The sequence below is a fragment of the Lactuca virosa genome, chromosome 8 (assembly GCF_052849685.1).
Source record: "Lactuca virosa cultivar CGN04683 chromosome 8, Lactuca_virosa_CGN04683_v6, whole genome shotgun sequence".
In the NCBI taxonomy this organism is placed as follows: Eukaryota; Viridiplantae; Streptophyta; class Magnoliopsida; order Asterales; family Asteraceae; genus Lactuca; species Lactuca virosa.
The window spans coordinates 119,814,064-119,829,505 of NC_136433.1; the positions used below are offsets into that span (position 1 = coordinate 119,814,064).

The 15,442-nt window shown below is 40.1% G+C and overlaps 2 non-coding genes across 2 annotated transcripts; both read right to left on the reverse strand.

Annotated features, from left to right (window-relative positions):
* Positions 1-751: 751 nt before the first annotated feature.
* Positions 752-858, reverse strand: LOC145135363 (small nucleolar RNA R71). The gene has a single exon (XR_013719825.1). It is a non-coding gene; the product is annotated as a small nucleolar RNA R71 (small nucleolar RNA).
* Positions 859-12,677: 11,819 nt separating this feature from the next.
* On the reverse strand, positions 12,678-12,784 carry LOC145135364 (small nucleolar RNA R71). The gene has a single exon (XR_013719826.1). It is a non-coding gene; the product is annotated as a small nucleolar RNA R71 (small nucleolar RNA).
* Positions 12,785-15,442: the final 2,658 nt, after the last annotated feature.

A 15,442-nucleotide genomic window follows, 5' to 3' on the forward strand; every position in this document is an offset into this window, starting at 1 on the left:
TACAGGAGGCAATGTAGGAAACCACAACGGTGGTAATGTCAGAAATCAGAATCAAAATCCTAGAAATGTTGGTCCTCAATTCGGTAATGGTGGTAACGAGGATGACTGGGATTTTGATGATGGAAGTGATAATGGACTTGGTTGGAATCAGAACCACAACGGTGGTAATAGGCGGAATCAAGGCAATCGGGGTGGAAACGGGAACTACAACAATAACTGGAACAACCAGAATTTTCCCAATGGTGGCAACAATGACTACAACGATGGGTTCGGAAATCAAGGCTTTGGGAATCAATATCGAAGGAATCCAAATGGTGGATTCAACAATGCAAATGGAGGATACTACAACGAAGGTAACCAATTTCCTCATCTTTACTTTCCGCAGCCTAATAGACAATCTGTGGCGTCTCATTTTCAGCCGGGAGAGTATGATGATGCTTCACCTATACTCTTCGCGGAAGGAAATGAGCATCATGTGGAAGTAAGACCACAACTAATTAGTGTCTTACCTGTCTTTAGAGGCCATAAAACTGATGATCCATACAATCACCTCTATGAGTTCCTTGCAATTGCTAACGCGAATACTCCGCGAGGAACTAATAGAGACTCCTTTGGACTTCACTTATTTCCATTCACTTTAAAAGAAAAAGCTAAGTATTGGTTCACTTCTCTTGCCCCCCATAGTATTACTACTTGGGAGCAATTAAAAACTAAATTTTTGCAAGAGTTCTACCCTGCTAGTAAAACAACGGAAATAAGAAAAGCGATACAAGATTTTGCACAAAAACCCAATGAAGAATTTCATGATGCATTTGAACGCCTCAAGGAATTGTTGCGTTCATGTCCACATCATGAATTTCCCCGTTGGCAACTTGTACGTTTCTTTTATGATGGAGTTGACACTGCCAATCAAACTATGATTAATGCCTCATCTGGCGGCACTATCATGATGCAAGATAGTGAAGACGCTTGGCGATTCTTGGAGCAGTTGAGTCATGGTTCAAAAACCAATTACTCAGCTAAGAAACGGGACAACCCAGTTTCATCTGCTGCTTCAGTTGGACTAGACAAAAACTGGAAAAATGAAGTCAAATCTGATATTAATTCTTTAAATAAAAAATTTGACTTACTACTCTCTAGTCTAGGCAAAGAGAAAGGTGTGTTTTTTTCGCAGGGACAGAAGATATGTGTAAGCTGTGGAGATTCAGGACACATTGCAGATGAGTGCATGAGAAGTCAAGAGGAAATCAGTCAAGTGCACGGCTATGGTCAATTCCAAAATAATCCACGATCATTCAATCGGAACTACAACCAAGGCGGGAACTACAACAACAATGGGAATTTCAACAACAACAACCGTCAAGGGAATTACCAAAACCAAAATCAGCCAAAACAGTTCCAGCAGTCCAACTTTAACCAAGGTGGAACATCAAAGAAGGAGGAAACGGATGGCAACAAGTTGGACAAAATCATGGAGTTCATAACCCAAACATATCAGAAAGCCGACACTAACTCCAAGTCCATAGCTGCTATCGAGAAGCAAATTGCTCAACTGGCAGAGCAAATTGGGAAAAGAGAAGATGGCAAGTTTCCAAGCACCACAACAGTCAACCCATCTCACACCCAAAGACCCGGAAAAGAGCATCAAGTGAATGAGGTAATCACCTTGCGTAGTGGGAAAAAGGTTGACAACAAGGTAAGTGCTCCTCCTACTTTAGATAATGACAGTGACACTGAGGTCGTTTTTGATGAAAAAGAAGAGTTTGAGAAAGGTTTCAAATCTGAAAAACAAAAAGTAGTTAAGGGTAAAGATGACTCTAAAGTTGGGGAGCATGGTGTGGAGGTTAATACCGCACCATACCCTTCGGCTTTAGAGAAACCGGCATCCTTCCCTTTTGGGAAGCGAGGGCCGAAAATGGAAGACATGTGGGATCTATTTAGTCAAGTTAAAATAAATATCCCGTTAGTCAAACTTATTAAGGAGGTACCTTCTTATGCTAAATTTTTGAAGGATTTGTGTGTTCAAAAACGCAAACTCCAAGCACACCTCCCTAAAAAGATTGACTTAACCGAGCATGCAAGTTCCATAATATCAAATAAACTTCCACCCAAGCTTAAGGATCCCGGAGCACCTTTAATTTCTGTTACCCTAGGTAATATTAATATCAAAAAGGCGCTCCTTGATCTTGGAGCTAGTGTTAATATAATTCCGGGAAATCTTTTTGATCAACATGACTTAGGCACTTTGGAACAAACTGATATTATTTTACGATTGGCCGATAAGTCAACAAAAATTCCCCGGGGTATATTATCCGATGTCATCATTAAAGTGGAAGATTTCTATTACCCAGTTGATTTTCTTGTGCTTGACACCGAGAGCACCTATAAAGAAAGTCAACCTTCTATTATTTTGGGTCGTCCGTTTTTGGCAACAATAAATGCACAAATTAATTGTAGAACGGGTGCCATGGATATCTCTTTTGGAAATAGAAAACTTAGAATTAATATTTTTAATACGTTTCCTAACTCACCATCAGATTATGAATGTTATCGTGTGGATGTGGTTGATGACTTAGTGCATCAATTCACTCCTAAAATCTTACACCCCGATCCGTTGGAGTTTTTTCTTTCTAATGACAGGGACGAAGTTTTAGAGTTGGATGACATCAAGATGGTTGAGGAGGCATTTGAAAATGCTATTGAGCAAGAAAGGCCACCATGGAGTTATCAAGTTGAAAAATTGCCAACAAGTTTTTCGGACCCACTTAAGCCATCTTTGGAGGAGCCACCCACTCTTGAACTTAAAACTCTTCCTTCACATCTTAAATACTCTTTTTTAGGATCTAATGAGAACTTACCAATTATCATATCTTCTGATTTGACAGGTCCACAGGAGGAAGCATTACTGAAGGTGCTTTCCAAGTACAAGGGAGCAATTGGATGGACCATAGCAGACTTGAAGGGAATTAGTCCAGCCACATGTATGCATCGAATCATCACTGAAGCTGGAGCAAAGCCATCCCGAGATGCACAACGAAGGCTCAACCCAAATCTTCGAGAAGTTGTTAAAAAGGAGGTGCTGAAATGGCTTGATGCGGGTATTATCTACCCAATATCTGATAGTGATTGGGTGAGTCCGACACAGATAGTGCCAAAGAAGTCGGGCATTACAGTGGTAGATACAGAAGATGGAGAGAAGATCTCAACAAGACCGGTCACCGGATGGAGAGTTTGCATCGATTATCGCAAGCTCAATGCTGCAACATCAAAGGACCATTTCCCTCTCCCTTTTATTGATCAGATTATTGAAAAATTGTCCGGGAAAAAGTTTTATTGCTTTTTGGATGGATACTCGGGGTATAATCAAATTGCCATCCACCCCGAGGATCAATCCAAAACCACATTCACGTGTCCCTATGGTACCTTTGCTTTCCGAAGGATGCCATTTGGCTTGTGTAATGCCCCCGCCACATTCCAAAGATGTATGATGGCTATTTTTTCAGACATGGTGGGGGACTCATTAGAAATTTTCATGGATGATTTTTCTATTTTTGGATCATCTTTTGAGACATGCTTAGACCAATTAGAAAAAGTTTTAAAACGTTGTATCGAGTCTAATCTAGTTTTAAGTTGGGAGAAGAGTCATTTCATGGTAAATGAGGGAATCGTACTTGGTCATGTTGTCTCCGAGCGTGGTTTTGAAGTCGACCGGGCCAAAGTACAAATTATTTCTACTCTTCCCCCTCCCACTTCGGTAAAAGGCGTCCGTTCTTTTCTTGGGCATGTCGGCTTTTATCGAAGATTTATCAATAATTTTAGTGCAATCTCAAAACCTCTTTGTAATTTACTTTTAAAAGACGCACCATTTTCCTTTGATAAAGCATGCCTCGAATCTTTTTCCACATTAAAGAACAAACTTGTTGAAGCCCCTATCTTGCAATCACCCGATTGGACTTTACCTTTCGAAATTATGTGTGATGCGAGTGATTACGCGGTAGGGGCAGTTTTGGGACAACGGGTGAATAAAAAACCCGTTGCAATTTGTTATGCGAGCAAAACTTTTTTGGATGCACAATTGAATTACACTACTACCGAAAAAGAGTTGCTTGCGGTCGTGTTTGCACTTGACAAATTTAGATCTTACATATGGGGATCTAAAGTTGTAATTTTTACCGACCATAGTGCCATTCGCCACCTCTTGGAAAAGAAGGATGCCAAACCACGTCTCATAAGATGGATCCTTCTTCTTCAAGAGTTTGATCTTGAAATTCGGGACAAAAGGGTTCCGAAAATGTTGTGGCGGATCATTTATCTAGAATAATTAATAATGATAACTCAACGGAAGTTATTCAAGAAAACTTTCCGGATGAGCATATTCTTGCTGTCAAAACTATACCATGGTTTGCTAATTTAGTGAATTACTTTGTGACAGGGGAAACTCCATCATATTGGACGGCTCAACAAAGGAGGTTCTTCCACTCTCAAACAAAATACTACATATGGGAGGACCCGGATCTTTTCAAAATTGGAGCGGATCAAGTGATTAGGAGATGTGTACCACTTACGGAGCAAGAAGACATTCTTCGACACTGCCATTCATATGCATGTGGAGGGCATTTTAGTGCCAAAAAGACAGGGCACCGGGTTCTACAAAGCGGTTTTTTCTGGCCCTCTATTTTTAAAGATGCACATACATTCGTTAAAGCTTGTATTCGTTGCCAACAAGTTGGGGGGATCTCACGACGGGACATGATGCCAATGACCCCAATTTTAGTAGTTGAAATTTTTGATGTATGGGGCATTGATTTCATGGGCCCGTTCCCCGTTTCTTTTGGCAATCTATACATTCTTGTAGTCGTTGATTATGTATCAAAATGGGTCGAAGCCGAGGCAACACGCACGAATGACCATAGTGTTGTTTGTAAATTTGTCAAAAAGAACATCTTTTCTAGACATGGAATCCCTCGAACTATTATTAGTGACGGGGGCTCCCATTTTAAAAATTGGCATTTTGCAAAGTTACTTAAACACTATGGTGTCACACATAGGATAGCTACTCCATATCACCCACAAACAAATGGACAAGTAGAAGTGTCAAATAGGGAAATAAAACGAATCTTGGAAAAGACTGTTCGTCCCGACCGAAAAGATTGGTCATTAAGATTAGATGATGCATTATGGGCATATCGAACAGCCTATAAGACGCCCATTGGCATGTCCCCGTATCGGCTTGTTTATGGAAAGTCGTGTCATCTCCCGGTGGAGTTGGAACACCGTGCCATATGGGCCATAAAAAATGCTAACTTTGAATTGAGTGATGCAGGTACGGAAAGGAAACTCCAACTTGTTGAATTGGAAGAGATTCGAAAAGAAGCTTACGAAAGCTCAAAAATCTATAAAGAAAAGACGAAAGCATTTCACGATCAACACATTGTCCGGAAACAATTCTTTGAAGGACAATTGGTGTGGCTATTTAACTCTCGTCTCAAACTCTTCCCCAGAAAGCTTCGGAGTAAATGGAGTGGACCATTTGTGGTGACAAATGTGGCAGATCACGGTGCCATTGAAATCAAGGACACGAAAGGCGGTGAACCATTCAAGGTAAACGGACAAAGACTCAAACCATACATTCGAATGGTAGATGGTGAAACGACACTCGTTGAGAAAACAACGCTCGAGGTACCTCAATATTCAGATGCAACTTAGTCGAGGTAAACCGTCCGGCTGAAGACGTAAAACTTAGCGCTTTTCGGGAGGCAACCCGCGGTTTGGTGTGTTTTTACTTTTATTTTTCGTTTTATGTGTTTTAATTTTTTGTATCGAGGACGATCCAAGGTTTAAAGTTGGGGAGGGGGTATTTAATTTTAATTTTTGATTAAAATTAAAAATTTCTTGAAAAATACCCGAAAAACGTTCCCGAACAGTCAGAAACGCAAAAAACAGCAAAGAAATAAAACAATAGCAGCTTCAGGCGTCCTAGGAGACGTCTTAGATGCCGTCTAAGACGTCGTCGGGCTGCTGTTTCTTTACCTCCAGCGAACTTCCAAGCGAAATTACCAAAATACCCTTGTTTTGTGAGAGACGTCCTAGGACGCGTCTAAGACGCCGCCTAAGACGCCAACGCGTTTTTGGCCGTTATTGATGCGTTTTAGAGCTGTTTCCTGCACCTTCTTCCCCCACTTCTTTTTCTAAACTGCCATGGCCGAGAATAGCTTCTAAAAAACCAATTTTTCTTGATTTCTTCATCAAATCTCAACCAAAACTCTTGATTTTTGTTGCATTCTTCAAGAAATCAAGTAAGAAACATCACATTGCAAGATTTACACACTCTAATCACTTATTTGGGGCCGATTTCAAAACCCACAAAAACTAGGGCTTTAAATTTTCGACTTATTTTCGGGTTTTTGCTTCAAGTAATTGCTTCTTCTTCACTAGAAACATCATCTCAACAAGGTATGTGCTTCAAAACTTCATCTTTTAAGCTAATTTCGAATTTCTCCTGTATGTTCATATATGGTAGAAATTTTGAAATTTACTTGAAAATATGACATATAATGGTGTGAAATCTTATGGATAAATGTTTGTTGTTGCTGGACAGATGTTCCAAACAAGATGCATGTGTCATCTGTGAATTTTTCTGGAAATTGAATTTTTTTGTTAATTTAAAAAAAAAGAAAAAAATAACACATATAATTTTGGAAAATCATTGTTATGTTTACATTTGTGCTTAGATTAAAATTCAAGTTTTTAGGAAATTTTTAGAATGACACTGCATTATTAGTTTGAATATTTACTTGTTATAGTTCTGTTTTGGTTTCAGTTAGAACTTGTCAGTTTCAGTTAAACTTGGGTTTATCTGTGTTTTACTGATTGGATAAATTTTTGAAAAATATTTAGTTACTGAAAACATAACAGGACTTAAAACAATTATTTATTTAGACTGAATTTATTTTAACTTTGTTTGGAACAACTTGCCAACTGGATTATTGTTTTATTTTTGTGACATTTGATATGTTTAATGGCAAGTTTTGTTTTGTGGTTTTGTATGTGGTTGATTTTGCAGATGTCAGCAAAGAGATCAAGGGTAGCATCGTCAAGCAGTGCAGCCAGACAACCAGCTAGACAGCCGGAGCCGAATGTACCTGTGGCTTTTGACCCACAGTACCAGACATTGCATGAGCATCCAAATGACATTCGCCCGGCAGTTTATGAGGCGACTCATCCGATTACGGGTTTTATTGTAGAGTACATGGTGGAGCGACCGAGCTTCACTGGGTACAATATTGTGGAGACGTTTGATCGCTATGGATGGGTGGAGCGCTGGACTTCAATCCCACGCAGATTTATGTTGATATAGTGCGGGAATGGATGAGGACACTTCGACGTGTCGAGGTGCCTGGTAGGCCGGAGGAGTTGCAGCTAATTGGTACGGTTCGTACTCATGATATAGTGATGACTGTGCAGGGTATTCGGGACATGTTTCATGTAGATACTGGATATCATCTGCATGATCTTGAGAATCAGCCGACTGAGTATAGATGTATTGACACGAGGGGGGTAACCCTGGGGTTAGTATGACAGAAGTATACCGCACAGTATTCCGTGAGGGGACGAGGGCATACGACAGGTTCCGAGAGTTGGTGCCTTTAGCAAAAGCATTGCATAACATTATCACGGAAAATGTGAACCCGAGGAATAGTGATCCCAGGACGGTGAGGACACAGGATTTATATGTATTATATGGATTGATGACAGGATCCATCTTTATTTCTTATGCATATAATGCTATGTGCAACATATGGTCCTGTTTTGATATCCAGCACAGAGTCACCACCCCCCATGTTGCCCTGATATCGACATATGTGACTAGGGAGCTGGGGAATAGGATCAGGGTCCCACGAGCTACATCATACCCGCGTATCCTTCGCCCTACTGCTACTTCTTTAAGACACATCTCATTTCAAATTATAAATGGGAGACATACTCTAGTGGATTCTGTCACAAATCTGACATACACGGCACCACTCGGAGTGGGGGATGAGGAGCCATTCGTTGGTGATTTTCAGGGGGATCATCAGCAGCAACAGGGACAAGCAGCAGGTCAGGGATGGAACATGCAGGCAGCTTGGGAGGACTTTGTGGGGAGACAAAACACGCATAACCAGGAGGTGCAGGCTTGGATGGGGAGAACAGATATATGGATGGAGGGTGTCGACACGACACTGGCTGACCTTACTGAGCAGATGCGACAGGTTGGCATTACAGCTAGCAACACTTATAGTGTTGCCACTCGTCAGCTGTACCAGCAGGAGTACTATGCAGATGCCGCCTACAGACAGAGTCGTGTCCAGTATGAACTGATGGACATTGATCAGCCACAGTATCGATACCGAGCTCCAGCTCCGGTCTTCTACCGATCCGGGGATCCGAGCAACTATCCACCGCTATCCGAGTATGAGCATTATCAGCCACCACCAGCTACAGAGGACTCTACTCGCTTTGAGGATTTAGCTGGATCGATCTTTGGGTATCCTCCACCGTACCCACGATATCCTCCACAGCCGCCCCCGCCGTGAACTTTGGTGAGATCCTCTTTTGATTTTTATTTTTATGGTTGTGTGATGAAGACTTTTTCTTTTTCTTTTCATTTTTATTTTGATTTTCATGTCTTTATTTGGGATGAATGTACTGCTATTAAACTCATTATTATTATTATTCTCTCTTGGGTTGGCGACCATGAAATATGTGATGAGTTAGTAGCTTCTCTATATATTGAATGTAATTCATCAAGATGGAAAATGATAGGAGTTTCGTATATCGAGTCATAATATATATTAAATATTGATTTTGTGGGTTGCTCAGCCGGTTTTGGAATATTTATATTTATTTAAAAAAAAATTGTTATGTGAAATACCCAAGTGTTTAAAAAATGAAGGTTTTTGGCTCGAGCCTACGATCTTTCAATTAAGGACCCAACCGAACAATATGTGTCATCACGCTCTGAGTACTTGGTCTTACTTACTCCTATGCCTTTGGGGATGGGAGGGGACTATTATTGTTTTCACACAACCAAAAAGCATCATAAGACATTGAAGAACTTCAAAGTATATATATTCAAGCTAAAGTCAAATACAAAGATGATCAAATCCGATGAAGCATCAAAGAACTTGAAGAATGCACAATCAAGACAAATATGAAGAAAAGTTCAAGTTGAAGATATTGTGTGAAACAATATGTGACCCCTCGATAGCGGGAGTGTATGGGTTGGTCCATTAAGTGTTACCGACCGCGCTAACTATGTTAGAGAACCTTGAAAATGGGACTTTGGCAATGAGTTCAACTGATTACTCATGAGGTTGATTATTGGAAAGGGTTCAAAAAGTGAAGGGTTTCAAACAACAAAGTAAAATAAGCATAACATGTGTTTTGAGTTTAAAAGTCCGCATATGAAACTAATAATCCCCAAAATCAATATATTGTGCTTATTAAATATTGTGATAAAATGTACGGAATTCGTGATTCCATTGAGTTTTTCTTAGGATAAGAGAGTAAGACTACACTGATTATTTCAGGCCAATCTCGGGACGAGTTTGGAATAAAGTTGGGGAGGTTTGATAAGTCCATTTTATGAATGTACTAAATTGTCATAAATCTGTTGAATTGATGTATAATTGTCCAAGAATGGCACTACTTTGATGAGTTGTTGAACTTCATATGAAGGTCAATATATTGTACTAAAAGTGGGCGGAACCTGCAAGTAAAACGGATTGCTAAAGGAATGATGAAACGTTGCTGGGAAAAATGACCATGCTTCAATGTTTTGGTCATATCTCAAGTTCTGGAGCTCCGATTGACATGAGTAAAGAATTTCTGGAAACTAGACAAGATTTACTACAACTTTCGTGTTTTGTGTTTCTGCTAGTTATGTCGTTTTGACCACCAAAACTTGCACGGAAGATGAAGGACGCCTCCAGGCGTCTAAGACGTCCCCTAGGACGTTCAGGTCAAACGGTCAACATTTCGTCGTTATTTCAAAGCAGAAAAGAAGGAAGAACCCCGTCGACGTCTTACATGGCGTCTAAGACGACCCCTAGGACGTTTTGGCGTTTTAGGGACGTCCCGTGTTGGAACGGTGTGTTTCGGAAAGTTTGGAAATCAAGGAAGGGCGTCCTAGAACGCGTCTAAGACGTCTCCTAAGACGTCGGACGTTTTTGGCCATTTTTTAGTGTATTTCAAGGACGGCAGAAGACATGTTAGGACGTACAAAGAACGCTTGGGCGTTATACACAACGTCTAAGACGTCTCCTAGGACGTCCAACGTCCCACATCGCCTAATTTCACTCTTTTCTGTCAAATAATATAAATAGGGACTTGTGCATTCGTTTTGAGGGTTACCACCTGCGATTTTCAGAGTTTTTCCTGCGTTTTTAAGGCTTCTATAACCCTTGGAAACATTTGGAAACACAAGTCCATTCCATTTCAATCCGGATTCAAGGCAAGATTCGATTCAATTCATTATCAAGCTATAAGTGAAGATCGTTTCATTGGTTAATCTTCATCAATTCTTTATTTTCCATAATTATTTCTTCTTCCCCAAGGTTTATTTGTTCTATACTTTGATAATCATTAGGCTACATTTGTTTGATGATTCTACGTTTGTTTATGAATTCTATTATGCATTTTATTCATTTTAATCAAGTTATTTGTTTTATGAACTCAATGGAAGGCTAAACCGTTAGGGTTACTTCCGGGGATGTTTATGACTTTTGGATGAACACACTTGATTATTACTTGATTCTAATTAATTTCAATTGTTATTTTATGCTTCATATGATGATCTTTGGTAATGATAAGTGAAATTGGGTTGTATGAATTGTTTGATGTCATAATTAAGATAGTCTATTGTCAATTCATCATTTGTTCCAAGTTCAATTAGTTTAGAAATAAAGACAAGTGATTGAATCAACATATATTATTCCAACTTATGATATTGAATGTTAATGCGGTAATAGGTAGTTGTAAGACATTTTATTGCTAGTTCACTAATTGTCCCTAATCCATTTAGACATAAATAAGTAAGACAACTAGTTGAATGAACATCTAGTGTACCCAAAACTATGTGTTACAAGTTAATCAACCCCAATTGCATCTATGTAATTGAATTAGGATTCTAGGGAAGAAAGTGTGTGAATCTAAACTGTCCATAACTGAACCGGGAGTACTCTAGTTTTCTCATTGAGACTTTTACTTTTAATTAATAAATTTCCAAGCTTTTGTTTGAATTTTGTTTTAATCTTTTTCGTGACAATTGCTAGTAATACTTTTCTTTTTATTGATTGCTTTGACACAAAGTTTAACCACGAACTCCTCGTGGATTCGACCCTTACTTATGCTAGCAATCTAGTGTGGGTGTGAGGTTTATTTTTGACCGAGACAACGACCTCGATCAAAATTTGGCGCCGTTGCCGGGGAGATTGTGCGCTTGAGCTATTGTGTTTAAGTAGTTATAGTTCTTTTTACTTTCATTTCAATTCTCGTTTGCAGTTCACGTTTGTTTTATTTGTGTTGTGCAAGCACACCAGTGCATGCATACAAGACATAGCGGACGCTCTTCACCACTTGCATTTGATCCGGAAATCGAACGAACAACTCTCTCAAATCGGGTCGCCAGAAGGAACATCAACACTATGAGTGTAGATAACATTGTCGTGGAAGATGTGGTCGAGGGGCATGAGGATGCAGCCAACAATCCTCTACCACTAGTTCCACCACCAGCTCCTCAATTCCCAAACAACAACAATGGAAACAATGGGAATCATGGGAATAACAACAATGGGGGTGCACCAATTATCCAACCAGTACAGCCACAACCGAATAGAAACAACCGTGGCCAAAATGGTGGAAACGGAGGAAATTGGGCACAAAATACAGGAGGCAATGTAGGAAACCACAACGGTGGTAATGTCAGAAATCAGAATCAAAATCCTAGAAATGTTGGTCCTCAATTCGGTAATGGTGGTAACGAGGATGACTGGGATTTTGATGATGGAAGTGATAATGGACTTGGTTGGAATCAGAACCACAACGGTGGTAATAGGCGGAATCAAGGCAATCGGGGTGGAAACGGGAACTACAACAATAACTGGAACAACCAGAATTTTCCCAACGGTGGCAACAATGACTACAACGATGGGTTCGGAAATCAAGGCTTTGGGAATCAATATCGAAGGAATCCAAATGGTGGATTCAACAATGCAAATGGAGGATACTACAACGAAGGTAACCAATTTCCTCATCTTTACTTTCCGCAGCCTAATAGACAATCTGTGGCGTCTCATTTTCAGCCGGGAGAGTATGATGATGCTTCACCTATACTCTTCGCGGAAGGAAATGAGCATCATGTGGAAGTAAGACCACAACTAATTAGTGTCTTACCTGTCTTTAGAGGCCATAAAACTGATGATCCATACAATCACCTCTATGAGTTCCTTGCAATTGCTAACGCGAATACTTCGCGAGGAACTAATAGAGACTCCTTTGGACTTCACTTATTTCCGTTCACTTTAAAAGAAAAAGCTAAGTATTGGTTCACTTCTCTTGCCCCCCATAGTATTACTACTTGGGAGCAATTAAAAACTAAATTTTTGCAAGAGTTCTACCCTGCTAGTAAAACAACGGAAATAAGAAAAGCGATACAAGATTTTGCACAAAAACCCAATGAAGAATTTCATGATGCATTTGAACGCCTCAAGGAATTGTTGCGTTCATGTCCACATCATGAATTTCCCCGTTGGCAACTTGTACGTTTCTTTTATGATGGAGTTGACACTGCCAATCAAACTATGATTAATGCCTCATCTGGCGGCACTATCATGATGCAAGATAGTGAAGACGCTTGGCGATTCTTGGAGCAGTTGAGTCATGGTTCAAAAACCAATTACTCAGCTAAGAAACGGGACAACCCAGTTTCATCTGCTGCTTCAGTTGGACTAGACAAAAACTGGAAAAATGAAGTCAAATCTGATATTAATTCTTTAAATAAAAAATTTGACTTACTACTCTCTAGTCTAGGCAAAGAGAAAGGTGTGTTTTTTTCGCAGGGACAGAAGATATGTGTAAGCTGTGGAGATTCAGGACACATTGCAGATGAGTGCATGAGAAGTTAAGAGGAAATCAGTCAAGTGCACGGCTATGGTCAATTCCAAAATAATCCACGATCATTCAATCGGAACTACAACCAAGGCGGGAACTACAACAACAATGGGAATTTCAACAACAACAACCGTCAAGGGAATTACCAAAACCAAAATCAGCCAAAACAGTTCCAGCAGTCCAACTTTAACCAAGGTGGAACATCAAAGAAGGAGGAAACGGATGGCAACAAGTTGGACAAAATCATGGAGTTCATAACCCAAACATATCAGAAAGCCGACACTAACTCCAAGTCCATAGCTGCTATCGAGAAGCAAATTGCTCAACTGGCAGAGCAAATTGGGAAAAGAGAAGATGGCAAGTTTCCAAGCACCACAACAGTCAACCCATCTCACACCCAAAGACCCGGAAAAGAGCATCAAGTGAATGAGGTAATCACCTTGCGTAGTGGGAAAAAGGTTGACAACAAGGTAAGTGCTCCTCCTACTTTAGATAATGACAGTGACACTGAGGTCGTTTTTGATGAAAAAGAAGAGTTTGAGAAAGGTTTCAAATCTGAAAAACAAAAAGTAGTTAAGGGTAAAGATGACTCTAAAGTTGGGGAGCATGGTGTGGAGGTTAATACCGCACCATACCCTTCGGCTTTAGAGAAACCGGCATCCTTCCCTTTTGGGAAGCGAGGGCCGAAAATGGAAGACATGTGGGATCTATTTAGTCAAGTTAAAATAAATATCCCGTTAGTCAAACTTATTAAGGAGGTACCTTCTTATGCTAAATTTTTGAAGGATTTGTGTGTTCAAAAATGCAAACTCCAAGCACACCTCCCTAAAAAGATTGACTTAACCGAGCATGCAAGTTCCATAATATCAAATAAACTTCCACCCAAGCTTAAGGATCCCGGAGCACCTTTAATTTCTGTTACCCTAGGTAATATTAATATCAAAAAGGCGCTCCTTGATCTTGGAGCTAGTGTTAATATAATTCCGGGAAATCTTTTTGATCAACATGACTTAGGCACTTTGGAACAAACTGATATTATTTTACGATTGGCCGATAAGTCAACAAAAATTCCCCGGGGTATATTATCCGATGTCATCATTAAAGTGGAAGATTTCTATTACCCAGTTGATTTTCTTGTGCTTGACACCGAGAGCACCTATAAAGAAAGTCAACCTTCTATTATTTTGGGTCGTCCGTTTTTGGCAACAATAAATGCACAAATTAATTGTAGAACGGGTGCCATGGATATCTCTTTTGGAAATAGAAAACTTAGAATTAATATTTTTAATACGTTTCCTAACTCACCATCAGATTATGAATGTTATCGTGTGGATGTGGTTGATGACTTAGTGCATCAATTCACTCCTAAAATCTTACACCCCGATCCGTTGGAGTTTTTTCTTTCTAATGACAGGGACGAAGTTTTAGAGTTGGATGACATCAAGATGGTTGAGGAGGCATTTGAAAATGCTATTGAGCAAGAAAGGCCACCATGGAGTTATCAAGTTGAAAAATTGCCAACAAGTTTTTCGGACCCACTTAAGCCATCTTTGGAGGAGCCACCCACTCTTGAACTTAAAACTCTTCCTTCACATCTTAAATACTCTTTTTTAGGATCTAATGAGAACTTACCAATTATCATATCTTCTGATTTGACAGGTCCACAGGAGGAAGCATTACTGAAGGTGCTTTCCAAGTACAAGGGAGCAATTGGATGGACCATAGCAGACTTGAAGGGAATTAGTCCAGCCACATGTATGCATCGAATCATCACTGAAGCTGGAGCAAAGCCATCCCGAGATGCACAACGAAGGCTCAACCCAAATCTTCGAGAAGTTGTTAAAAAGGAGGTGCTGAAATGGCTTGATGCGGGTATTATCTACCCAATATCTGATAGTGATTGGGTGAGTCCGACACAGATAGTGCCAAAGAAGTCGGGCATTACAGTGGTAGATACAGAAGATGGAGAGAAGATCTCAACAAGACCGGTCACCGGATGGAGAGTTTGCATCGATTATCGCAAGCTCAATGCTGCAACATCAAAGGACCATTTCCCTCTCCCTTTTATTGATCAGATTATTGAAAAATTGTCCGGGAAAAAGTTTTATTGCTTTTTGGATGGATACTCGGGGTATAATCAAATTGCCATCCACCCCGAGGATCAATCCAAAACCACATTCACGTGTCCCTATGGTACCTTTGCTTTCCGAAGGATGCCATTTGGCTTGTGTAATGCCCCCGCCACATTCCAAAGATGTATGATGGCTATTTTTTCAGACATGGTGGGGGA